The 25,034-nt window shown below is 46.3% G+C and overlaps 1 protein-coding gene across 1 annotated transcript in view; it reads right to left on the bottom strand.

Moving 5' to 3' along the window:
- Positions 1-22,922, bottom strand: part of CCDC68 (coiled-coil domain containing 68) — a 55,351-nt gene extending 32,429 nt beyond the window's left edge. The window contains exon 1 of the mRNA XM_060236456.1: positions 22,767-22,922. The gene's annotated coding sequence lies outside the window, so the exon portion shown is untranslated. The remainder of the gene's footprint in view (positions 1-22,766) is intronic.
- Between the last annotated feature and the right edge of the window lie 2,112 nt (positions 22,923-25,034).

Below are 25,034 nucleotides of genomic sequence, written 5' to 3'. Positions count from 1 at the left end.
ATGGTTAAGTGTGCGGACTCTTATCTGGGAGAACCGGGTTTGATTCCCCACTCCTCCACTTGCACCTGCTAGCATGGCCTTGGGTCAGCCATAGCTCTGGCAGAGGTTGTCCTTGAAAGGGCAGCTGCTGTGAGAGCCCTCTCCAGCCCCACCCACCTCACAGGGTGTCTGTTGTGGGGGAGGAAGATAAAGGAGATTGTGAGCCGCTCTGAGACTCTTCAGAGTGGAGGGCGGGATATAAATCCAATGTCTTCTTCTTCTTCTCTTGCGTGTTTTTGTTTTTTTGTTATTGCGACAGGAAGATGGCAGCATGACTACTGTTAAAGCTTGCTCAATGAACTCTGTCCACACAAGCAGTAGTATTTGATTCTTTTATGTGCAATCGCTAGGAGGAAACTATATTTTCCACCTGCAAGGCAGAGAAAAGCCATCTCTCCCAGTACAAATGAACTGCTGGCAGTTTCACAACAGAACATTAATCCCTGCCCACATACACAAACTTGATTCCAATTTATGGTACTATGATGACATCCAGTGTTTGAGGAAGTAGTCTCAGGCCTATATATACAGTGCAGCTCTAAAAAAAAAGCCTTCTTTATCTTTAGGGTTGCCAGTACTTGGAGATTTGGGCGGAAATACTAGGAGATTTTTTTTGGGGGGGCAAAGCCTGAGGAGAACAAGGTGTGGGGAGGGGAGGGAATTCCTTGGGGTATAATGCCAAAGAATCCACTTTTCAAAGTGGCTGTTTTCTGCACAGGAAACAGGAAATCTCTACCACCTGGAGGTCACTTGTAATCTCAGGAGATCTCCAGTCACCACCTAGAGGTTGGCCACATTCATATACTACAGGATTCCATCAGCAGCCTAGTTAACTGAGACGTCATCATAAAGAAAATGAAGGGAAGTCACACCTCTGGGTTTACAGGCAAGCAGCACATCCATAAAATCGCTGTTTAAATGCAGCATCTAACTCTTCACACAAAACTCGACAGCCTGTGCATTTAAGTCACCTTTCTTTTTGTTAATAAGTCAACTTCTAGTCCTTATGAAGGCAGAGGAGAACTTGAAAACATCTGTCCTTTGCGGGGTCTGCAATGGTATAGCAGCAGAAAGCATGGAGCAGATGTACAAAAGTCATAAGAACATAAGAACATAAGAGAAGCCATGTTAGATCAGGCCAATGGCCCATCCAGTCCAACATTCTGTGTCACACAGCGGCCAAATATATATATATATATACACACACATACACACTGTGGCTAATAGCCACTGATGGACCTCTGCTCCATATTTTTATCTAACCCCCTCTTGAAGGTGGCCATGCTTGTGGCCGCCACCACCTCCTGTGGCAGTGAATTCCACATGTTAATCACCCTTTGGGTGAAGAAGTACTTCCTTTTATCCGTTTTAACCTGTCTGCTCAGCAATTTCATCGAATGCCCACGAGTTCTCGTATTGTGAGAAAGGGAGAAAAGTACTTCTTTCAGGTCTCAGTGGATCTCTGCTCCTCACTGAGTCCCTGTCTGGCACTCAGAATAATGGTCAGGCAAGGCAGACAAATGAAGATTTTATCAACAGAGTAATCAGTAAATGTGTGTGTCCAGGAATGGTAGGTGGGAGGGAAGGCTGGTATAGCCCCATCTCATCAGATCTCAGAAGCGGGGTCAGTACTTGGATAGGAAACAACCAATGAAGACTCCGTAGAGCGGGGGTGGCCAAACTTGCTTAACGCAAGAGCCACAAAGAATAAACGTCAGATGTTTGAGAGCCACGACATGAACATCAGATGTTTGAGAGCCGCAATACATGAACAGAGGGATGGTGGCTCAGTGGTAGAGCATCTGCTCGGTAAGCAGAAGGTCCCAGGTTCAATCCCCGGCATCTCCAACTAAGAAGGGTCTAGGTAAACAGGTGTGAACGTTAGATGTTTGAGAGCCAGAAGGAAGGAAGACAAATAGATGAGGAGGGAAAGAAAAGTGGAAAGAAAGCAACTTTAATTTTAAATGCATTCCCCAAGCCACTGACTGGCTTGGCTTGGAGAAGCGATTTAAAGAGAGAAATGCCTTCTCCAAGTCGGCTGACGGGGCAGTGGGGACTTTGAGAGCCACACAATAGGTGTGAAAGAGCCATATGTGGCTCCTGAGCTGCAGTCTGGCCACCCCGCCATAGAGGAAGGCAAAGGCAAACCACCTCTGCTTCTCACTTGGCTTAAAAGTCCCTTGCTGGGGTTTCCACAAGTTAGTTGCAACTTCACAGCACTTACAAGTGAAGGATAAGCAAAAAAAGAAGAAAAAAAGCCCTGACTAGATTTCTTGTGACGTTGCTCAGGCTGAAGGGTAGTAGAAGAGCTGTGTTAATAATATAAGAGATGATTGGTTCCTTCTGATCATCTGTCTGTGTGGGTTCCACCCTGAAGCTTCTGCCTGTTGGCTCCCAGAGTATGCCATCGTCCACTACTATGGGGTAGCCTAGAGCTTAACTCCTAGGAATTCAGGGTCTAGCCCTGTGGAAGGATCAGGAGGTAAAGGCGGTAGGACAAGCATAGGAAAGAAACCTACAAGTTTGGCTTCTCATTCTCATCAGAGCATCCTTTGGATGGGAGGAAGAGCATACAGCTGAGGAAGAAGAGGCCAAGATTATGAATGATTTCTTTAAAAAGGTATAGAAATTCTGCTTTGGGCCCACCCATCTCTCAAATGGAAGCATCACATACTTGTCCTTTCATGGCTCATGTTGAAAGAGACACTGCTCCTTCCTGAAACGCAGCCGGGGGAGCTGGCTTGATTGTAGGGGTCCCAAGGGCCAAGGACTGCGCAGAAATGGCTGAGGGGTTGAAACCAAAAGGCTTGAAAGGGGGGCGTAAATGAGTTATGAAAGAGAAGAGGAGGACAGATAGATAGCATGGAATCCCAGTTTCACATAACCGTTCACCACCGCCTGGCATCACATCTCTCCTCTTCTCTCCCCACGCTGACCTCCTCTCTGTTGGGATCCAGGTCCATGCCTCTGCTGACAACTTCCTTGATCCCCCCCCCCCACTTCCTGTTGATATCCAGTTCTCCTCCATCCCACTCCAAGGACACAGCAATAAACATGGCCCCCCCTCCCCCATTGTGCATGCACAACAGCTCCGTGAAGCAGGTTTAACTGGGAGGGGGTGAGAAGTCTACAGCCCCTGGTAAGCTTCAGGGCTGAACTGGGGATTCGAAACCAGGTCTACCTAAATCTTAATGTGGCACTCTATTCAGCACACAAGACTGGCTCCCTTCTTACCTTAAGTCCCCAGTTAAACTCCCATAATGTTTACTTGTTTAGAAACTTTATTATATCACCTCTCCAGAGACTAGCTTGATATTATTTGGGCTGCAATGTTTAGTTCGATGAATCAGTCCCAGTCCCTATGATCTGCTAATAAGGCTGCAAACTTAGTTGGGAAATTCCTGGAGATCTGAGGGTGGAGACTGGGGGAGTTGGGACCTCCCTGGGAGCCAGTTTGGTGTAGTGATTAAGTGCGCGGACTCTTATCTGGGAGAACCGGGTTTGATTCCCCACTCCTCCACTTGCAGCTGCTGGAATGGCCTTGGGTTATCTATAGTTCTTGTAGGAGTTGTCCTTGAAAGGGCAGCTTCTGGGGGAGCCTCTAAGTCCCACCTACTTCACAGGGTGTTTGTTGTGGGGGCAGAAGGTAAAGGAGATTGTGAGCCGCTCTGAGACTCTGAGTGGAGGGCGGAATATAAATCCAATGTCTTCTTCTCATTGCAATATGATGCCATAGAATCCATCCTCCAAAGGAGTCATTTGTGCCAAGGGAAATGATCTGTCATCTATGTCATCTGTCTGTTTAATTCTGGGGATCTCCAGGTCATATCTGGAAGTTGGCAACCCTATCTACTAATTAAGCAACAGAATTTAGAATTATTTTCAATATAGCTTCTTGTAAGAATGGCCATTTTAGTGGTAGGTGTTATTTTAGACAAAGCATTCCTCCCTCTTCTCTTAAGAGATATGTTACCGTATGCACAGTGTCTTGAGCCTTTGAAAATATGTAAATACTAAGTATCTGTCAGTTAGTCCTATAAATTTTAATTTGCCTGCACACATTTGTATATAAGTAATAGTAATAGAGCTTTGTTTTTAGATGATAAATTTATGAGTCTGGGTGGGGACAATTTAAAAAACCAGTATTCTCTCAGTTGTAGGGAAATTATTGTGGGATAGTTTTTATATGTGCTTTGTTTTTATAGCACAGACACTTTGTTACAACAAATGATTCTAGCTAGCTAATATTCATTGACAGATCTATTCATCCCAAGTTGATGCCATTAAGAGAGGCCATAAGAGAAGCCATGTTGGATCAGGCCAATGGCCCACCCAGTCCAACACTCTCTGTCACACAGTGGCCATAAAAACCAACTGCCATCAGGAGGTCTACCAGTGGGGCTAGAAGCCCTTTTAATGCCAGTGGCTTTAAAAGCCAGTCATTTAAAAGCCAGTGGCCATCACATTGGCATTCCATTAGATTGTTTCCCTGCTCAAGTAGATTTAACATTCTTGGGGAACTTTGACCACTATGTCAGTGGGTGATTCAGTCTCCCAGAAAAACAAGATGACAGCATCATCTTGTCCCAAGAGCTGAGATTTATTAGCATTCCAAGTGGAAACTAAGTCTTTGAGATATGTCAGCTTACAACCTTTAAGCTTCTTTACTCATCCCAGGATATCACCACAAGGATACACCTTCCAGTTATCACACACTTCATCTGTGATCTTGTGGTCTACCAAATGAAGTACAATGAGCCACCATGGATGGATCCTCTCTGTTCCTGGAAGGGTGATAACGTCACAGTCTTGGTTGTCTGGGAAAGCAAATAACCTGTTGGCACAATACAATGTTCTTGGAGAATTCTGAGCATCTTCTGATACGGAGAAGAACAGAAAGGACCCTGCCTTGATGTCTGAAAAGCAAGTGACTGTGGTGGCCAAGACAATTTTCTATCTCCTGAATCTGGTTTGCCATGCAGCTGCATAACAATCCCTGGATTAGGAGAACAGTCAGCCAGCCACTAGGAGCTTTGCCATACCCCCAGCAACCCTCACTAACCCCTGGAGAAGCCCATGCCACCCTTTCTGCACTTCTTATGTGATTTTGGGTGGGGGGTGGCTTGCTGGCCTTTTGACTGTGGCAGGTGGCAGCCCAGGAGAGCCCCAGATGAGTGAGGCCTGCTTGGGCTCGCTGGATCTCTAGCCAGCCCAAGCAGGCCTCACTCGCCCGGGGCTTTCTTTTCTTGCGTTGGGTTGCTGTTGGCATATGCTACTGAGTTATGCTAATAAGCTCCACCACCTATTTTTCTACAAAACGACCCTTCCTCACATAGATTGAAGTCCAGTAGTGTCTTAGCAACCAATGAGATTTTCAGGTAATATTTGATGAAAAGGGAGCTTTAACTCTTGAAAGCTAACACCCTGATTATTGTGTTGGTCTGTAGGACGCCCCTGGAACCCAAATCTAGCTGGTCTAATGCAGATCAGCACAGCTACCTTCTGAACGTGACTCATGGTGACCCAACCATGGATTGTTCAAAGCAAAAGACTAGCAGAGGTGCTTTTTTAGTTCTTTCTTCCACACAGCAACCCATCTTCCTTGGTAGTCTCCCATCTAAGTACTGGCCATGGCTGACCCTGCTTAGCACCCAGGCTCTGACAAGATTGGGCCAAACTGAGCTATTCAGTGCTGCTGACCTCACATGCTTTTATCACCTCAGCTGGACTACTGTAACATGCTCTGTGTGGTGCTGTCCTTGAAGACTACCCTGAAACTGCAACTGATTCAGAATGGGGCAGTTGGATTACGGCCAGGGACTTGCCATTTGGAAAAGCTTCCCTATAGTAAAAGATATGTATATTTATTTTGTTTACTTCATTTGTAGCCTGCCTTTATCCCCATAAGTGGCCCCGTGGCGCAGAGCGGTAAAGCAGCAGTACGGCAGTACTGTGGCCTGAACTCTCTGCTCACGACCTGAGTTCGATCCTGGAGGAAGCTGGATTCAGGTAGCCGGCCCAAGGTTGACTCGGCCTTCCATCCTTCCGAGGTCGGTAAAATGAGTACCCAGTTTGCTGGGGGGGAAGTGTAAAAGACTGGGGAAGGCAATGGCAAACCACCCCGTAAATAAAGTCTGCTGTGAAAATGTTGTGAAAGCAACGTCACCCCAGCGTCGGAAACGACTGGCGCTTGCACAGGGGACCTTTCCTTTCCTTGATCCCCACTGGCTTCCGGCTCATTATGACCATTAAAGCCTAGAACCAACATAACTGTAGGACTAACTCACCCCTTACATTGCTGTGTTCCAGTTACAGTCCCCCTATTTTAGATTATCTGCCTCTTATCTACCACAGCCTGTTCCTTTTCAGAAGCAGTTCCCACTTTGTGGTACAACCCTCCTGAAGAAGCGAGAAAGGCACTGGTCTTAGAAGTTGTTCTAAGGCTGATTTATTTGTCAGGGACAGAGGTAAAGTCTAATCTGCGAGCCTTTTGCTAAGAGAGGGGCTAATAGGTTTTTATTTTATTATAGCCGCCTAGATGGCCCTGATTAGCCTGCACTCATAAGAACTAAGAAGCTAAACAGGATCTAGGGTTGCCAGGTCTGTGCTGGAAAATACCTGGAGACTTTGGGGGTGGAACCAGGAGAGGGTGTGGTTTGGGGAGGGGCCTCATCATGGTTCAATGCTATAGAGCAGGGGTCCTCAACCTTTTTAAATAGGGGGCCAGTTCACTGTCCCTCAGACTGTTGGAGGGCCGGACTGCCGTTACTGTACAAGGCCGCGGGCCGTCAGTTCTCCGTCTTCTGCATCTCTCTCCCTTCCCCACACCACACACCCTGGCCTGGGAACTCACCTCACCTCGGTATCGCCTCACACTCTGTCTCCGCCGCCTCAGCCCAGTGCCGGAAGTGTGCGTTGCTAACGCAAGTTTAGGTCGAACGTCACTTCCGGTCTGATTTTGCCATAACCCGGCGGGCCGCATAAACGTCCTCAGCGGGCCGCATCTGGCCCACGGGCCGTAGGTTGAGGACCCCTGCTATAGAGGCTGCCCTTCAAAGCAGCCGTTTTCTCCAAGGTAGCTGATCAGTGTCAGCTGGAGATAAGTTGTAAAAGCAGGAGATCTCCAGGCCCCACCTGGAGGCTGGCAACTCCAGCAGGATCGGCTGAGGTCAGTTCTCACATGGGAAACCATCAAGGAGGATCAGGGATAAACCTATGGAGTAGAGGTCCATCAGTGGCTATTAGCCAAGGTGTATTGATGGAACTCTTTCTGGGGCAGTGATGCTCTGTATTCTTGGTGCTTGGGGGCACAGTGGGAGGGCTTCTAGTGTCCTGGCCCCAATGATGGACCTCTTGATGGCACCTGGGCTTTTTGGCCACTCTGTGACACAGAGTGTTGGACTGGGTGGGCCATCGGCATGATCCAACATGGCTTCCCTTATGTTCTTAGGGTTGCTAAGCAGAAGGCAGCAACGGCAAACCTGTTCACCTCTTCTTTTGAAAAGCTCTTGGGTGAATATAAGTCAGCCACAACTCAACAGTATGTTATTATTTTATTATGGATACTTTTTAATTTAGAACTGTAAGCTGCCCTGAGCTGCAAGGGAAAGGCAGGGAATAAATGTTTTTATTAAAATTAATTTATTATAGAGTAGGACTTAAAGGGCTGCTGAGGGGTCACCTGAACGAACGTTCCTCTGTTTTTTAAAAAGAAATCCCTGCATACAGAAAGCTAGATAGCAGGGAGAAGGTTAGACTAGAACCTGTCTCCCTGGTATTTATTTTTCTAAGTACTGGGAAAGTTGCTGCATGGAGGAACGCTTTATCAGGTGAGTAGTCACCTGCACTTTGAGGTAACACAGCCCAGATTTACCACCTCAGTAAGGCCAATAATGGTGTTTGCTCAAAACGGTTGACGTTCTAATCAAACAGACAGCACCACGCATGTGGACTTTCCACAAGGCCATAAAATTTTTCCAACCAAACATAACATTTGATTATCACAGGATGGTGATGGGCAAACGCTGCCAAGATAATTGCAAATAGTTGTTCCCATCCCAAACTGCTGAGAGGTTCAAAAAACTGTTCCTCAGCTCTATTCTTTTTTGTTGTGAATTCTAAGGGAAAAAAATGTTCTGCTCGGTCTTATGTGCATCGGGGGATAGACAGCAAAGACTGGCAGAATTTGCTTGTGCAAACAGTCTTAGGTCACCCGTTCCTCCCGTTTTCAAAAGCACGGGTCCATCCACAAAATGATACCCAACAAATCCACCCTTGATTTAGCTAAAAAAACACCCAACAGATAGGAAGAACTGTGTGCAAACACCAGGAAGGTTTTACTATAGTGTAGTCCCGTAGAGATTAAAATGAACAAGTCTGGGCTCATGAGACTCAAGGGCAATCCCAGCCCCCCACTTTCTCTCTAGACCTGGCATGCCCCTCCCCCCCCCGGGGCTCTTTTGCAGCTGCTACTGGGCACCCTTGCAACTGCTAGTGCAACCCCCCCCCCCCCCAGCTCCACCACGCTGAAGGTAGGAAGGAAAGAGCTTTCTCTACATTTGCACAGAGAACACTATTTCACTTTGGGGGGGGGGGGACTTTAAACTCCCAGTGTATTTTTAAAAAAAAAATATTTCAGGTTTTTCTGCAAACTTGGGGTCACCTGGTTTACAGCTGGTGTGATCCAGATCTGAGGATTTAGAGGCCTGCTGATGGGGGGGGGGGGCACTTGGGAAACAGCATATGGCTAATAGGATGGGAGAGAGCCAGTGTGGTGTAGTGGTTAAGTGTGTGGACTCTTTATCTGGGAGAACCAGGTTTGATTCCCCACTCCTCCACTTGCACCTGCTGGAATGGCCTTGGGTCAGCCGTAGCTCTGGCAGAGGTTGTCCTTGAAAGGGCAGCTGCTGTGAGAGCCCTCTCAGCCCCACCCACCTCACAGGGTGTCTGTTGTGGGGGAGGAAGATTGTGAGCCGCTCTGAGACTCTGAGATTCAAAGTGGAGAGTGGGATATAAATCCAATATCATCTTCTTCGTTATAAACCTCAGGTTTGCCAACAGATGAAAAGTTAACAGGAGTTACAGCTTCCTCAAATCATTTTAAGGGATTGTGTTGCCACCTCCAGCCTGGAAAGTTCCTGGAGATTTGAAAGCAGTTCTTGCAAAAGGTAATTTGGGGAGTAGGGGGAGCTCAGCTTGAATATGATGATCTCTGAAACTGCCATTTTCTCCAGAAGAAATTAACCCCCTGTGGTCCAGAGATTAACTGATGTTTCACAAAGAACTCCACTTTTTAATTAAGAACATAAGAACATAAGAGAAGCCATGTTGGATCAGGCCAATGGCTCATCCAGTCCAGCACTCTGTGTCACAGAGTGGCCGATATATACACACACACATATACACACTGTGGCTAATAGCCACGGATGGACCTCTGCTCCATATTTTTATCTAACCCCCTCTTGAAGCTGTCTATGCTTGTAGCCGCCACCACCTCCTGTGGCAGTGAATTCTACATGTTAATCACCCTTTGGGTGAAGAAGTACTTCCTTTTATCTGTTTTAACCTGACTGCTCAGCAATTTCATCGAATGCCCACGAGTTCTTGTATTGTGAGAAAGGGAGAAAAGTACTTCTTTCTCCATCCCATGCATTATCTTGTAAACCTCTATCACGTCACCCCGCAATCGACGTTTCTCCAAGCTAAAGAGCCCCAAGCGTTTTAACCTTTCTTCATAGGGAAAGTGTTCCAACCCTTTAATCATTCTAGTTGCCCTTTTCTGCACTTTTTCCAATTTAGAACTGTAAGCTGCCCTGAGCCACAAGGGAAAGGCAGGGAATAAATGTTTTTATTAAATTAATTTATTATAGAATAGGACTTAAAGTGCTGCTGAAGGCTTACCTGAATGAATGTTCCTCTATTTTTAAAAAAGAAATCCCTGCATACAGAAAGCTAGATAGCAGGGAGAAGGTTAGACTAGAACCCGTCCCCACTTGGAGGCTGATCAACCACAAAATAAACAACACTGTATCTTCCTTAAATTAGCGTGTTATAATTGTTATTCACGTGCTCATGCAGTCAACAGTACAAAGTGACATTTCCAGAGCCATAATTCATGTCTAGAATGCAAAAAAGAAGTCCATGTAGAAGTCTCCAGTCAGTTTCCAGTAGTGTTCCTCTGAGCTCTTGACTTTAGGTGATAAACTCTGGTCAAACTCCAGTAGTGTTCCTCTGAGCTCCTGGCTTTGGATAAGTGATGACACGTCTCCCAGCTTTAAACTGGACGTGTTTCAAGAGGCTCTCCCTTCTTCAAACCACCATCATTAAATTTGGAACCACTGCTCAAAGTACAATTTCACAGAGGCATGAGTCCAACCAGTGATGCAGACAGTCTAGGTTCTACATGTTGTTTATTTCGTGGTTGCTCAACCTCTACACCAGGGGTGTCAAACATAAAGTTTGGGGGCCAAATCAGGCCCCTTGGAGGGTTTCTATCAGGCCCCCGAGCAACTGGCTGTCATCTGCTTCCTTCTCCCTATATCTTGCTGCCTTTTGCATAACAGCTTGCTTTGCAAGGCTTGCTCAATTGCACAGGAGCTACAGAACAAAACCTCTATTTTGTCCACTGGCTGCGGCTCCTCCCGTGGGGAGGAATAGCTTGCTTTGCCAAGTTCTCTCAATCGCACAGCAGAGCTACTGAACTAAGCCTCTCTTCTTTCTATTGACTGAGGCGCCTTCCCCACCCAGTCCCTGGGGAAGGAAGGAAAGAGCCAGAGCTTCCTTTGCCCAGTTCCCTGGACCCCATGGGAGAAATACAAAGAAAGCACCTTTAAGATCAATGAGTGCTAACGTTTTAAGCATGATTTAAGTTTTTAAATATATATATTTGTCAAAGATTTCAGGTTTTCACGGCTGGTAACATCATTAGGGTTTGTAGAATCTTTCGGGATCAAGTGCCATGTTCTACTGGAGAACACGGCACTTGATCCTGAAAGATTCTACAAACCCTAATATATATTTGTGTTTGCCTGGGTTCTTTATAAAATTTATATCTCTGCTACCTAATCTTAAATAGGTACACACATGGCCCAGCCCAACAAGGTCTCATTTATGTCAGATCTGGCCCTCATAATAAATGAGTTCGACACCCCTGCTCTACACTGTAGTTTCGTGTTTTGCTAAGTACCCATCTGGAGGCTGGCAACTGTAACTAAGCACTTCATTGCATTAAGCATTCATGGAGCATCAAGGGGGCACAGACTTCCTACACATCCTACCATTGTGTGCCACTGCCCAGGTAAGCCCAATCTTGTCAGATTTCAGACGCTAAGCAGGGCTGGCCGTATTTTGCGCTTGGATGGGAGAACACCAGGGAAGTCCAGGCAATGCCAAACAAGCTCTGTTCGTCTCTTGCCTTGAAAACCTTAAGAGGTCGCCGCATCAGCATGGCTTCACAGCGCTTTCCATCGCCAAGCTAGTGGTCATCAAACAAGACTTCTCTCTTGTGTGGGATGCGTAGCAAATGGGGCTGGAAAATTAAAAGCTAAATTATGAACAGCCTGAGGTGTGCTCAACTCTGCATAACTGGATGCAGAACCTTTGTTGACTGACCAGGGAGGGTCAATTTTGATAGTCAAGAACTCTTGATAAGAAGGGCTGGAGGCCCTAAGAGCACACTCATTTGGATTTGCTATTTTTGGCTCTGCTGTTGTAGCATTAACCAGAAAAAGGTAGGAAAACAGAAGCAAAACAAGACTTGCCTCTTACAACAGATGAGAGCTCCTGGGCAATTACTAGGGTTACCAAATGTCCTCTTCTTAGAGGATATGTCCTCTTTTGGGTTGGAAGTCTATGAATATAGCAATTATCACAGCTTAAACAGTTTGCTGTTGTTCAGCTGCACAGTCGAGTCCGACTCTTTGTGACCCCATGGACCAAGTCATGCCAGGCCCTCCTGTCTTCTACCATCCTGAGCCACTTTGGTGGGAAGGGCAAGATATAAGTCAAAATATAAATAAATAAATAAATAAATAAATAAATAAATAAATAAATAAATAAATAAATAAATAAATAAATAAATAAATAAATCCTCCAAAGTCTGCTCAAATTCATGTTAGTTGCATCAGTAATTCTGTCCAGCCATCTCCTCTTTTGTTGTCCCCTTCTTTTGCCTTCTGTCTTTCCCAGCATCAGGATCTTCTCCAGAGAGTGCTCCCTTCTCATTTGGTGGCCAAGGTATTTGAGCTTCAGCATCTGACCTTCCAGGGAACAGTCAGGGTTGATTTCCCTTAGGACTGACTGATTTGATCTTCTTGCAGTCCAAGAGACTCTCAAGAGTCTTCTCCAGCACCACAATTTGAAAGCATCTGTTCTTCTGCGCTCGGCCTTCCTTATGGTCCAGCTCTCACAGCCGTACATTACTACTGGGATTACCATCGCTTTGACTATAGATTAAACAGTCAGGTATTTAAAATTAGGTCAGTCATTGTTACCATTCCTTTGAAGTAGTCAGTTGGGAAATACATCCTCTTTTTCGATTTTTCAAAACACGGTAACCCTACCAATTACTATATTTTTCATCTTTACCACTCTTGAACCACTACAGCAAACTGACTTGGTGACCTCGGTTCAGCCACACGAAAGCTTATACCTTGAATAAAACGTTGCGGGTCTTAAAAGTGCCACTGGATTCAAACTTTGCTCTACTGTTTCAGACCACCACAGCAACCCACCTGAATCTACCTTATAGGGTTATTGTGAGGATAAAAAGAAACGTAAGACAATTTGGGAGGAAAGTGGTTTATAATATCAAGGCCAAGGAACACAGCAAAGCCCCATCATCTCTACAAAGAGACATAAGAACATAAGGGAAGCCATGTTGGATCAGGCCAATGGCCCATCTAGTCCAGCACGCTGTGTCACACAGTGGCCAAAAAAACAGGTGCCATCAGGAGGTCTACCAGTGGGGCCAGGACACTAGAAGCCCTCCTACTGTTGCCCTCCCAAGCACCAAGAATACAGAGCATCCCTGCCCCAAACAGAGAGTTCCATCAATACGCTGTGGCTAATAGCCACTGATTGACCTCTCCTCCGTATGTTTATCCAGTCCCCTCTTGAAGCTGTCTATGCTGGCAGCAGTCACCACCTTATGTGGCAGTGAATTCCATGTATCATAATCCAGTATCATAATGCCCCTGTATAAATCGATGGTGCGGTCTCATTTGGAGTACTGTGTGCAGTTCTGGTCGCCGCACCTCAAAAAGGATATTATAGCATTGGAGAAAGTTCAGAAAAGGGCAACTAGAATGATTAAAGGGCTGGAACACCTTCCCTATGAAGAAAGGTTGAAACGCTTAGGGCTCTTTAGCTTGGAGAAACGTCGACTGAGGGGTGACATGATAGAGGTTTACAAGATAATGCATGGGATGGAGAAAGTAGAGAAAGAAGTACTTTTCTCCCTTTCTCACAATACGAGAACTCGTGGGCATTCGATGAAATTGCTGAGCAGACAGGTTAAAATGGATAAAAGGAAGTACTTCTTCACCCAAAGGGTGATTAACATGTGGAATTCACTGCCACAGGAGGTGGTGGCGGCCACAAGCATGGCCACCTTCAAGAGGGGGTTAGATAAAAATATGGAGCAGAGGTCCATCAGTGGCTATTAGCCACAGTGTGTATGTGTGTGTATATATATATATATATATATTTGGCCGCTGTGTGACACAGAATGTTGGACTGGATGGGCCATTGGCCTGATCTAACATGGCTTCTCTTATGTTCTTATGTGTTAATCACCCTCTGGGTGAAGAAGTACTTCTTTTTATCAGTTTTTGACCTATCATTATTTGATGAGTTCTAAACCACCACGTGATAACTCACTGCATTAAAATAATTTACAACACAGCATGCCTCCATTCCAGTAGAAAAAAAAACAAGAGGAAGCTGGATTTTGTAATTTCTACAAGAACGCTAGAACATGAACACTCAGTTGTGATCTAGTTAACAGGAATGCAAAAGGAAATGTTGAATTCCTTGCCCTGCAAGTAGCCAATGGACTTTGATCCTCATTGGGCTCTGAGAGAGCTCACAAAAAGCCCAAACACTGCAGACTCATAAGTGTTTTGCCAAGAGACTACAGCCTCAGGCTTCCTCTGGTAAATCTTGTGACTAGGATTCCAGCCTCCAAATGTCTCTTTTAACCTTCCAAGCAGATGAGAGTACGTTTCTAGTATTAAAGATACAAAAATTAAACATCTGGTAACCCTAAGTACATAAAAATGGCACTGACCTATAATGACATCACAGGCAGTGTCCAATAGGTATCCCTGACACTTCTGCTATCATATTCTCAACAACCAGAGGTCATTTTGTCGAAAAAGAGGTGCCAGAGCTCATTAGCACAACTTATTTGCATATGCCACACACCCCTGACATCACCAGAAGGGGTACTAAATTATATCAGCTCACATCTACCTTCAAATGCTTCTTGAATTACAATTGTCATTAAAACCTTACTCCCATCTTACTTTTTAAATTACTTTCTCCTATGTGGCCACAGTGGCATGTGGAAGATTTCCATTTGTCTGTTTGATATGTTTTGATTCTTTCCCCATTTTTTTAGTGGGGGGAAATATTAGAAATGTTGTCAAATATTAGAGTTCAGCAAAATTCTCACAGGGAGTTTGAACAATGGAGCCCAGAAGCAAGTATTGGAAAGAGGGGTTTAACAAAGAAAGAGCACAATAAAATTTAGAGGTTCCGGAGCTCTGCTCCTGTGAGTTCCTGCCCCATGGGGAGGGACGGTGGCTCAGTGGTAGAGCATCTGCTTGGGAAGCAGAAGGTCCCAGGTTCAATCCCTGGCATCTCCAAAAAAGGGTCCAGGCAAATAGGTGTGAAACACCTCAGCTTGAGACCCTGGAGAGCCACTGCCAGTCAGAGAAGACAATACTGACTTTGATGGACCAAAGGTCTGATTCAGTATAAGGCAGCTTCATATGTTGTTCATATGCCCAAAATGAGGCCTGTCAACAACGGTCTCAAGTACAATAGCATCCATCCTACAGGTACAATCCTACTTAGTGTTTGTATCAGGCCTATCGTTTTGTGTAGGCAAAGTGTTTTCTTCTACATTTTCTCAGTTTTACAACAATCTTCTCACATTATGTTGTCTTGACTGCATGTGGGAGCATTAAAAGAGAACAGGAAACAATAGGTTAGCCACTGAATTTATGGCTGTGGAGATGAAGTTTTTGACAAGTGATTTTCTGGCTCAGAGTTCTGCACCCATGAGGACAACCCAATTTGTAAGCCCTGCCAAGTTCAGTGGGAGGTATATTTCCTACTTGACTCTGATTATAGGTCAAGGCACAGCTATTAGGAAATATACTTGGCGGGATTTATCTCTAGCTCTTCATGTACACAAGAGATAATAAGACAATAACAGGCCACACCACTGAATTTATGGCTTGCAGCTTGTTTTAATGATGAGAATGGAAATTATAAGAGCTTCCCAGTACTTGTGGAAGAATACTGTTCAGACCCTATGCAAGATTATAGGACGTGATGGGTGGGCAGCCACATTGGCCTGAAGCAACAGAACAAGGTTCGAGTCCAACGGCACTTTTAAGACCAACAAAGTTTTATTCAAAGTGAGCTTCGTGTGTAAGTGGATTTCACTGCACAATGAAATCAAATTAGAAACAGCAGTCATACATATAGGCCCTGTGGCGCAGAGTGGTAAAGCAGCAGTACTGTAGTACTGTGGTCTGAACTCTCTGCTCACGATCTGAGTTCGATCCCGGCGGAAGCTGGATTCAGGTAATCGGTCCAAGGTTGACTCAGCCTTCCATCCTTCTGAGGTTGGTAAAATGAGTACCCAGCTTGCCGGGGGGCGGGGGGGGGGGGAGAAGTGTAGATGATTGGGGAAGGCAATGGCAAACCACCCCGTAAAAAGTCTGCTGTGAAAACGTTGTGAAAGCAACATCACCCCAGAGTTGGAAAAGACTGGTGCTTGCACAGGGGACTTCTCCTTTCCTTTCCTTTCCTTATATAGAGCAGGGGTGGCGAAGCTGGGGCTCGGGGGCCACATGTGGCTATTTCACACATAATGTGAAGCCCCCACTGCCTTGTCGACCTGCTTGGAGAAGACATTAGTCTCCTTAAATAACTTCTCCAATCCAAGCCAGCTGTCAGCTTGGAGGATGCATTTAAAGTTAAAGCTGCTTTCTTTCTACTTCTCCCTCCCCCATCACTCCATCTACCTTCCTTCCTTCCTTCCATAAATATTTGTTTCTGTAACCTGGAACTTCTTTCTCCCTTTTGTAAGCTGCTTTACTTTGCATAAATCCAGGGAGAAAAACTACCTTAAGCAAAATGCTTTATGTATATATGTGTGTGTGTGTATGTACATGTGTGTGTGTGTGTGTTCTACCAAAAAAGCCCAGCAGGAACTCATTTGCATATTAGGCCACACCCCCTGTCACCAAGCCAGCCGGAACTGTATTCCTGTGCATTCCTGCTCAAAAAAAAGCCGTGTGTGTCAGTGTTCCCTGTAAGCTGAGTTAGTGTGAACTAGCTCACAGTTTTTCAGCCTCAAACTCACACATTTTTGTCTTAGCTCTGGATAAATGACCCCAGAGCAATGTAATTTATGTAGTAGCTCACAACTTTAATGCCACTAACTCACAAAATAGAATTTTTGCTCACAAGACTCCACAGCTTGGAGGGAGTATTGGGTGTGTGTGTGTGTGTGTGTCTCCTTCCTTGGAGACTTTTAAACAAAGGTTAGATGGCCAATTGTCAGCAATGCTGATCCTGTGAACTTAGGGGGAAGTATTTGTGAATTTCCAGCATTGTGCAGGGAGTTGGGCTAGATGACCTTGGGGGGGGTCGCTTCCAACTCCATGATGAGAGAGAGGGGGGAGGGAGAGAGATGGACAGATAGATATCTATGTATTTATTGCCACAATTCCATAGAAAAGCAATTCTTTAAATCACCCCTTGTCTACTCGGAAGTAAATATCTGGGTTTGGAGAGGGACTGTGGCTCAGTGGATGAGTCTCTGCTTGGCATGCAGTAGGTCCCAAGTTCTATCCCCAGTATCTCCAGTTAAAAGGATCAGTTAACAGATGATGTGGAAGACCACTGCCTGATACCTTGGAGAACCTCTGCCAGTTGGAGTAGAGTGAAATCAATTCTCTTGTATGTCACTGTGTGTAGAATAGCCAAGACATCCTACGGTTGTCTGGCAGCCAGAAGTTCTAGCTCTTTCAGCATTGTGCACCACTAGGTGGCAAACTAGAGTTGCTTTTAAGACAAGAGATGGTTCAGAGGTGGTTTGCTATTGCCTGCCTCTAAGAACATGAGAAGCCATGTTGGGATCAGGCCAATGGCCCATCCAGTGCAACACTTTGTTACGCAGAGGCCAAAAATCCCCAGGTGCCATCAGGAGGTCCACTAGTGGGGTCAAGATACTAGAAGCCCTCCCACTGTTGCCCTCCATGCACCAAGAATACAGAGCATCACTTGTCCCAGACAGAGAATTTCATCTATACCCTGTGGCTAGTAGCCACTGAAGGACCTCTGCTTCATATGTTTATCCAGTCCCATCTTGAAGCTGTCTATGCTTGTAGCCACCGCCACCTCCTGTGGCAGTGAATTCCATGTGTTAATCACCCTTTGGGTAAAGAAGTACTTCCTTTTATCTGTTCTAACCTGACTGCTCAGCAATTTCACTGAATGTCAAGTTCTTGTATTGTGAGAAAGGGAGAAAAGTACTTCTTTCTCTACCTTCTCCATGCAAAACCTTGTAAACCTCTATCATGTCGTTGCTCTCTTTTTGTTGAGAACAATGACAATAAATTCATCTATCTATCATGTCACCCCTCAGTCGACGTTTCTCCAAGCTGAAGAGCCCCAAGCCTTTTAACCTTTCTTCATAGGGAAAGTGTTCCAAACCTGTAATCATTCTAGTTGCCCTTTTCTGAAGTTTTTCCAGTGCTATAATATCTTTTTTGAGGTGCGGCGACCAGAATTTTACATAGTACTCCAAATGAGGCCACATCATCGATTTATACAGGGGCATTATGATACTGTAATCACAACCCTGGTATTCCTTGGGGGTCACCCTTCCAAATGCTAGTCAAGGCTGACCCTGCTTAACTCAAGCTACCCAGGTCAGGACAGTCAAAGTAGAAAATGCTGACTTTGAGGACCCAGAGGTCTGACTCAGGACAAGGCAGCTTCCTACGGTCACAGAGGTTCATGGCCAGCCTTCTACCTCGCAACCTTATACAATGAATATAAAAAGAATAATACGAAGAATAAAGTTCCTCTTGCAAGCTGCAGTGTGCACTTACCCTCAACATTCGAATAAATACAGAAAGTCCCCACTCATCACAAATCAGGAGGCACAGTTCCCAGAGAGACAGAAAAGGTTATTTTCAGACACACTTCAACTCTTCTGGTATCTAACTAAGGGAGCTTTGACTCTCGAAGGCTTATACCTTGGAAATCTTAGTGGCCTTAAAGGCATCACTGGACGCAAACTCTTGCTCTTCTACCAGCAATACCCTCTCTCTGCGTGTGAAGTCCCAGCCAACTTATGGCATCCCCAGCAAGGGGCTTTCAAGTCAAGGAAGAAACAGAGGTGGTTTGTCATTGCCTTCCTCTGCAGAGTCTTCCTTGGTGGTCTCCCTTCCAAGCACCGACCCTGCTTAGCTCCCATCCTAGCACCAACCCTGCTTAGCTTAGACTTATGAAGATCCCAGCAAAGGGCATTTAAGGCAAGTGAGAAGCAGAGGTGGTTTGTTATTGCCTTCCTTGGTGGTCTTCCTTCCAAGCACCAACCCCACTTAGCTTAAGACTTATGGAGCTCCCAGCAAGGGGCTTTCAAGGCAGCTGAGAAGCAGAGGTGGTTTGTCATTGCCTTCCCTTGCAGAGTCTTCCTTGGTGGTCTCCCTTCCAAGCACCGACCCTGTTTAGCTTCCAAGATCGGACTATACTCTACCATTATGTGCACCAACACAGCCACCCACCTAAAAGCAGCTTCAGCTCTTGGGCTTGCCTTTTTATTAAAATAATTTTTTTTCCAGCCTGGGGCATTCAAAAGTACCAAAAATCTATCATCTTGATGAGATCAGTATAGTGCTAGGGAGAGAAGTGCTATTTTAGCCCCATACTACAGACAGGCAAACTGAGACCGATTTCTCACTAGGCTTCTGTTTTCTCCTGCGTAACCGATCTATTTCCCACTAGTTGCTCTGCAGGTGCATTTTGATGTGTGGTTCCGTCCACTTCCCCTTGCAGCTTTGTGATGCTGTCTTTTATGGATTAAGAAACCACAAGGAGAACTGGAGGGAGCCATGCCTCAGAATTCATCCATGGAGCAACTAGTGGGAAATCAATCACTTGCACGGGGGCGGGGGAGCGCAGTAGCCTGGAGGCACAGCAATTCTATTGAGAAATCAGTATGAAGCTCATAGATCTTCACCGACGGACTTCATGAGAGAGGGGAGAGATTCAAACCTTTCAGATTCATAGCTCACATCCTAAACCTTTAAGCCATAGAAAAGAGTCCCGGAGCACCTTAAAGCAGGAGTGTCAAATGTGTGGCCCGGGGGTCGAATCAGGCCCCCAAATGGATCCAATCAGGCCCCCGAGCAACTGGCTGTCATTTGCTTCCTTCTCACTCTCTCTTGCTTCCTTCTGCATAAGAGCTTGTTTTGCAAGGCTTGCTCAATCGCACAGGAGATACAGAGCAAAGTCTCTATTAAGGGTACTCAAGAAGACTGAAATTACTGGAATGTATTATTATTATTATTAGCACCAAACTGTTTTAAAAAATGTTTTAATTGTTTTATTGTAAGATTTTAATTACGTAGTTAATATTTAACCTGTAAATGCTTTTACTGTTGTGAGCCGCCCTGAGCCTGCTTTGGCAGGGAGGGCGGGATATAAATCCAATCAAATAAAAATAAATTAAATAAATATGTTCTCCATTGGCTGAGCTCCTCCCTTGGGGAAGAATGGGGGAGGCGGAGCTTGCTTTGCCAGGGTCTCTCAATTGCACAGTAGAACTACTGAGCAAAGCCTCTCTTCCTTTTTTCGGCTGAAGCTCCCCCTCCCCTCCAGGCCCCCTGGGGAAGGAAGGAAAGAGCCAAAGCTTCCCTTGCCCAGTTTCCTGGATCCCATGGGAGAAATACAAAGAAAGCACCATTAAGACAAATGATTGCTAATGTTTTAAGCATGTTTTAAGCTTTTTTTTTAAAAAAAAATTGTTAATTGTGTTTGTGTCCTTTATAAAGCTTATATCTCTGCTACCTAATCTTAAATAGGTACACACATAGCCTGGCCCGACAAGGTCTCATTTATGCTAGATCTGGCCCTCATAACAAATGAGTTTGACACCCCTGACTTAAAGACTAACAAAATGAGTGGCAGGGTGTGAGCTTTTGTGAGCCACTGCTCTTTTCTTCAGATGCAGCTAGAATGTGAGTCCATCTGTCCTATATACTGGAAAGTGGAGTGATTTCAGATGCCAAATGACAATGGAAGGTGTAATTGGATTAGATGAGATATGCAGAGAGGCAGTAGACATGGAGAAATCAGCATTGGTAATAAGACAGGAAACCAAGGTCTTGATTCAGTCCAGGTGGATGCATTTTTTTGAGCTTTGTTATCAGCTCAATCCAGCCACACCTTCTATTGTCATTTGCCTGCTAGATGTCATTTGGCCTCTGAAATCACTCCACTTTCCAACACACAGGACAGGTGGACTCAAGTTTAAGTCCAAGTTATTGGCATTAAAATAACAGTACAAAATTAATATAGTGTGAAACAGGCGGACTCACATGCTAGCTGTATCTGAAGAAGTGACAGTGACTCACAAAAGCTCCTCCCCTGCCACAAATTTTGTTAGGCTTTAAGATGCTTACCGGACTCTTGCTCTTCTCTACTGCTACAGACAAGCATGGCTACCTGTCTTGTTCTGTCTTTAAGCCATAGTTCCAAAATGCTAAGGATCACAAATAGGCCTGTTTTGCAATTGACTTTTATGGTCACTGACCTACCAGCAATCCTAAAATTGCTGGGGCGGGGGATTATTTATGAAAGAGCTTCAGGGTTCACACAGACAGTAAGTACTCTTCCTAAAGTTGGCATGTTCTCTCTGGCCACTAGCATGGGGGCGGTATGGGGTGTAAGGTTGCCAGATCCGAGTTGGGAAACTTCTGGTGATTTGGGGATGGAGCCTGGAGGGGCCAGGGACCCTAGTGGGGTACTGTGTGTTAAGAGTCCAATCTCCAAAATATTCATTTCCTCCAGGGGACCTGATCTCTGTAGTCTGGAGTTAAGCTGGAACCAAAGCTCCCCCAAAGTTGTGGAGCCTTGTGAGCAAACATTCTACATGGTGAGCGACTGGCACTGAAGTTGTGAGCAGCAGCATCAATTCGTTTGCTCGGGGGCCATCCTTCCTGAGCTAAGATTAAAATGTGTGAGCCGGAGACTAAAGAAACGGTGAGCTCGCTCACACTAACTCAGCTTAGGAGGAACCCTGGCTGTAACTCCAGGGGATCCCCAGGTCCCACCTGGAGGCTAGCAACCCCACCAAGCTGACAACTTCACCACCTTTACTTTGAAACATCGTCTCATTCGCCCCCTGATTAAATAAAACCCCAAAACATCCCAGAGAAACCACAATCCCTCGGCAGTTTGAAAAGGAAGCAGCAGTGGGAATTCCCTTAAGAACCCAGCAAGGGTGGCCAAACTGGGCTATGGAGCCACATGTGGCTATTTCACGTATTTTATGTGGCTCTGGAAGCCCCCATCACCCTGCCAGTTGGGTTGCCAATCCCCAGGTGGGGGCAGGGGATCCCCCGGTTTGGAGGCCCTCCCTTTACTTCAGGGTCATTAGAAAGCATGGGGGGGAATGTCTGCTGGGCGTTCCATTATTCCCTATGGAGACCAATTCCCATAGAATATAATGAAAAATTGATCCGTGGGTATCTGGGGTCCTGGGGGGGCTGTTTTTTGAGGTAGAGACAACAAATCTGCCGCATAGCATCTGACGCCTCTCCTCAAAACGCCCTCCAAGTTTCAAAAGGATTGGACCAGGAGGTCCAAATCCATGAGCCCCCAAAGAAGGTGCCCCTATCCTTCAATATTTCCACTGGAGGGAAGACATTTAAAAGGTGTGCAGTCCCTTTAAATGTGATGGCCAGAACTCCCTTTGGAATTCAATTATGCTTGTCACAACCTTGCTCCTGGCTCCACCCCCAAAGTTTCCTGGCTACACCCCCCAAAGTCCCCAGATATTTCTTGAATTGGACTTGGCAACCCCGTTTCTCTCTGTAAACCACTTCCCCAAGCCAAGCCAGCAGCAGGTGGGTTGGAGAATGCATTTAAAGTTAAAGTTGCTTTCTTTCCACCTCCCCTTCCCCATCTATCTGCTTCCCTCCCCCCCCCCCATTTCTTGGTGCTTTCAAACATCTGATGTTCATGTCTTGTGGATCTCCAACATCTGACATTTATTCTATGTGGCTCTGACGTTAAGCAAGTTTGGCCACCCCTACACCAAACTCTCCCGGGAGATTTCCACAGGGGACGCGAACGCCTCCTCCAACCTCGCCAGTACCAAGACACGCGGGGAATCTGATCCACAAACTCCGCTCCTCCTCGCCCACTAAGCCCACGGAGCAGGAGACTTCGCTTTGCCCCAGCTCAGCCCTTACCGCGGTTCCAGGAGCGGGTCTGCGGACGGCGCCTCTCGGACTTCTCTTTCAAAGCCCGGCGCGACTCCGTCTTTTGGCTGCGGCGCTCTGCTCCTGCCCGGCTCTTCCCAAGCCTCCAGTCGACCCGGCCGGCTCCGCCCCACGCCCCGCCCTGCAATCCCCGCCTCGACGGCGCGCAGCTGCAGTCCTTTCCCCCGGGGGGGGGGGACTTCCCAGGCTTGGAGAAGTTGTCAAGCGTTGGTGGGAAAGACAGTCGGGGCTTTGCGAGTGGCAGGCCGGTTTCTTTCCCAGCCGCTTCCTCGCTCAACCTGCAAAAGAAGCTGAGGTTGAAATGGATGCTGTTTACTTAATGTATACCCTGTTTTTCTCCCCAGCGGCTTTTCCTCTCCTCCGTTTTGTAGGGATGCCAGCCTCCAGGTTAGGCTGAAAGCTTGTGAGTGGCCCAACCTCACCCAGACAGCTTCCAATGCCCCAGTGGGGACTAGGGTTGCCAGGTCTGCGTTGGAAAATACTTGGAGCCAGGGGAGCTGATATTTCTGCCAGCTGGAGATCAGTTGTAAAAGCAGGAGGTCTCCAGGACACACCTGGAGGCTGGCAACCCAGGACTGGAGATTTGAACCCAGGCAACCCAGAACTGGAGATTAGTGCATGTGTGTATACACACACATATATTGGCCACTGTGTGCCACAGAGTGTTGGACTGGATGGGCCATTGGCCTGATCCAACAGGGCTTCTCTTATGTTCTTATGTGACACGGAGTGTTGGACTGGATGGGCCATTGGCCTGATCCAACATGGCTTCTCTCATGTTCTTATGTGACACAGAGTGTTGGACTGGATGGGCCATTGGCCTGATCCATCATGGCTTCTCTCATGTTCTTATGTGACATGGAGTGTTGGACTGGATGGGCCATTGGCCTGATCCATCATGGCTTCTCTCATGTTCTTATGTGACACAGAGTGTTGGACTGGATGGGCCACTGGCCTGATCCAACATGGCTTCTCTTATGTTCTTATGTGACACGGAGTGTTGGACTGGATGGGCCATTGGCCTGATCCAACATGGCTTCTCTCATGTTCTTATGTGACACAGAGTGTTGGACTGGATGGGCCATTGGCCTGATCCATCATGGCTTCTCTCATGTTCTTATGTGACACGGAGTGTTGGACTGGATGGGCCATTGGCCTGATCCATCATGGCTTCTCTCATGTTCTTATGTGACATGGAGTGTTGGACTGGATGGGCCATTGGCCTGATCCATCATGGCTTCTCTCATGTTCTTATGTGACACAGAGTGTTGGACTGGATGGGCCATTTGCCTGATCCAACATGGCTTCTCTTATGTTCTTATGTGACACAGAATGTTGGACTGGATGGGCCACTGGCCTGATCCAACATGGCTTCTCTTATGTTCTTATGTGACACAGAATGTTGGACTGGATGGGCCATTGGCCTGATCCAACATGGCTTCTCTCATGTTCTTATGTGACACAGAGTGTTGGACTGGATGGGCCATTGGCCTGATCCATCATGGCTTCTCTTATGTTCTTATGTGACACAGAGTGTTGGACTGGATGGGCCATTGGCCTGATCCATCATGGCTTCTCTCATGTTCTTATGTGACACAGAATGTTGGACTGGATGGGCCATTGGCCTGATCCATCATGGCTTCTCTCATGTTCTTATGTGACACAGAGTGTTGGACTGGATGGGCCATTGGCCTGATCCAACAGGGCTTCTCTTATGTTCTTATGTGACACAGAGTGTTGGACTGGATGGGCCATTGGCCTGATCCAACATGGCTTCTCTTAGGTTCTTATGTTCTTATGAACCTGGGACTCCCCAATCCTAGTCCAATACTCTTAACCACTACGCCACACTGGTTGGCGGGGCGGGGGGATTCCCAAGTCTTTTGTACTAGTTCATGTTTCAGGCAAAATACAGCCAGTTGTCGGAATGCTCCATGCTAGACAGCAGGATTGCCTACTGACCAGGGAAAAATCCAAGCCTGCTCCTGTGTCTTTAGCAGGCATCTGACCAGTAGCAATCAGCAGGGGAAGCGTCAGGCAGGATGGGACTCTACTTTCACCAGACTTTGCTTTCTCTGACTTCTGTTAAAGACGCAGACCTGGCAACCCTACCTGTCATGCATCTAGGACACTCCAGGCTGCTTCTGCTCCAATACCTTTTCTTCACTCTTGAGTTACTCCTGATTTTCTCAGGAGTCAATCCACAAGCATTGGAATGGCTCTGGGCAGGGTTCTTCT

This window comes from Heteronotia binoei, chromosome 4 (assembly GCF_032191835.1).
Source record: "Heteronotia binoei isolate CCM8104 ecotype False Entrance Well chromosome 4, APGP_CSIRO_Hbin_v1, whole genome shotgun sequence".
Classification (NCBI taxonomy): domain Eukaryota; kingdom Metazoa; phylum Chordata; class Lepidosauria; order Squamata; family Gekkonidae; genus Heteronotia; species Heteronotia binoei.
Note: the sequence above shows the minus strand (reverse complement) of the source record. Positions and strands in the feature narration are given on the sequence as shown.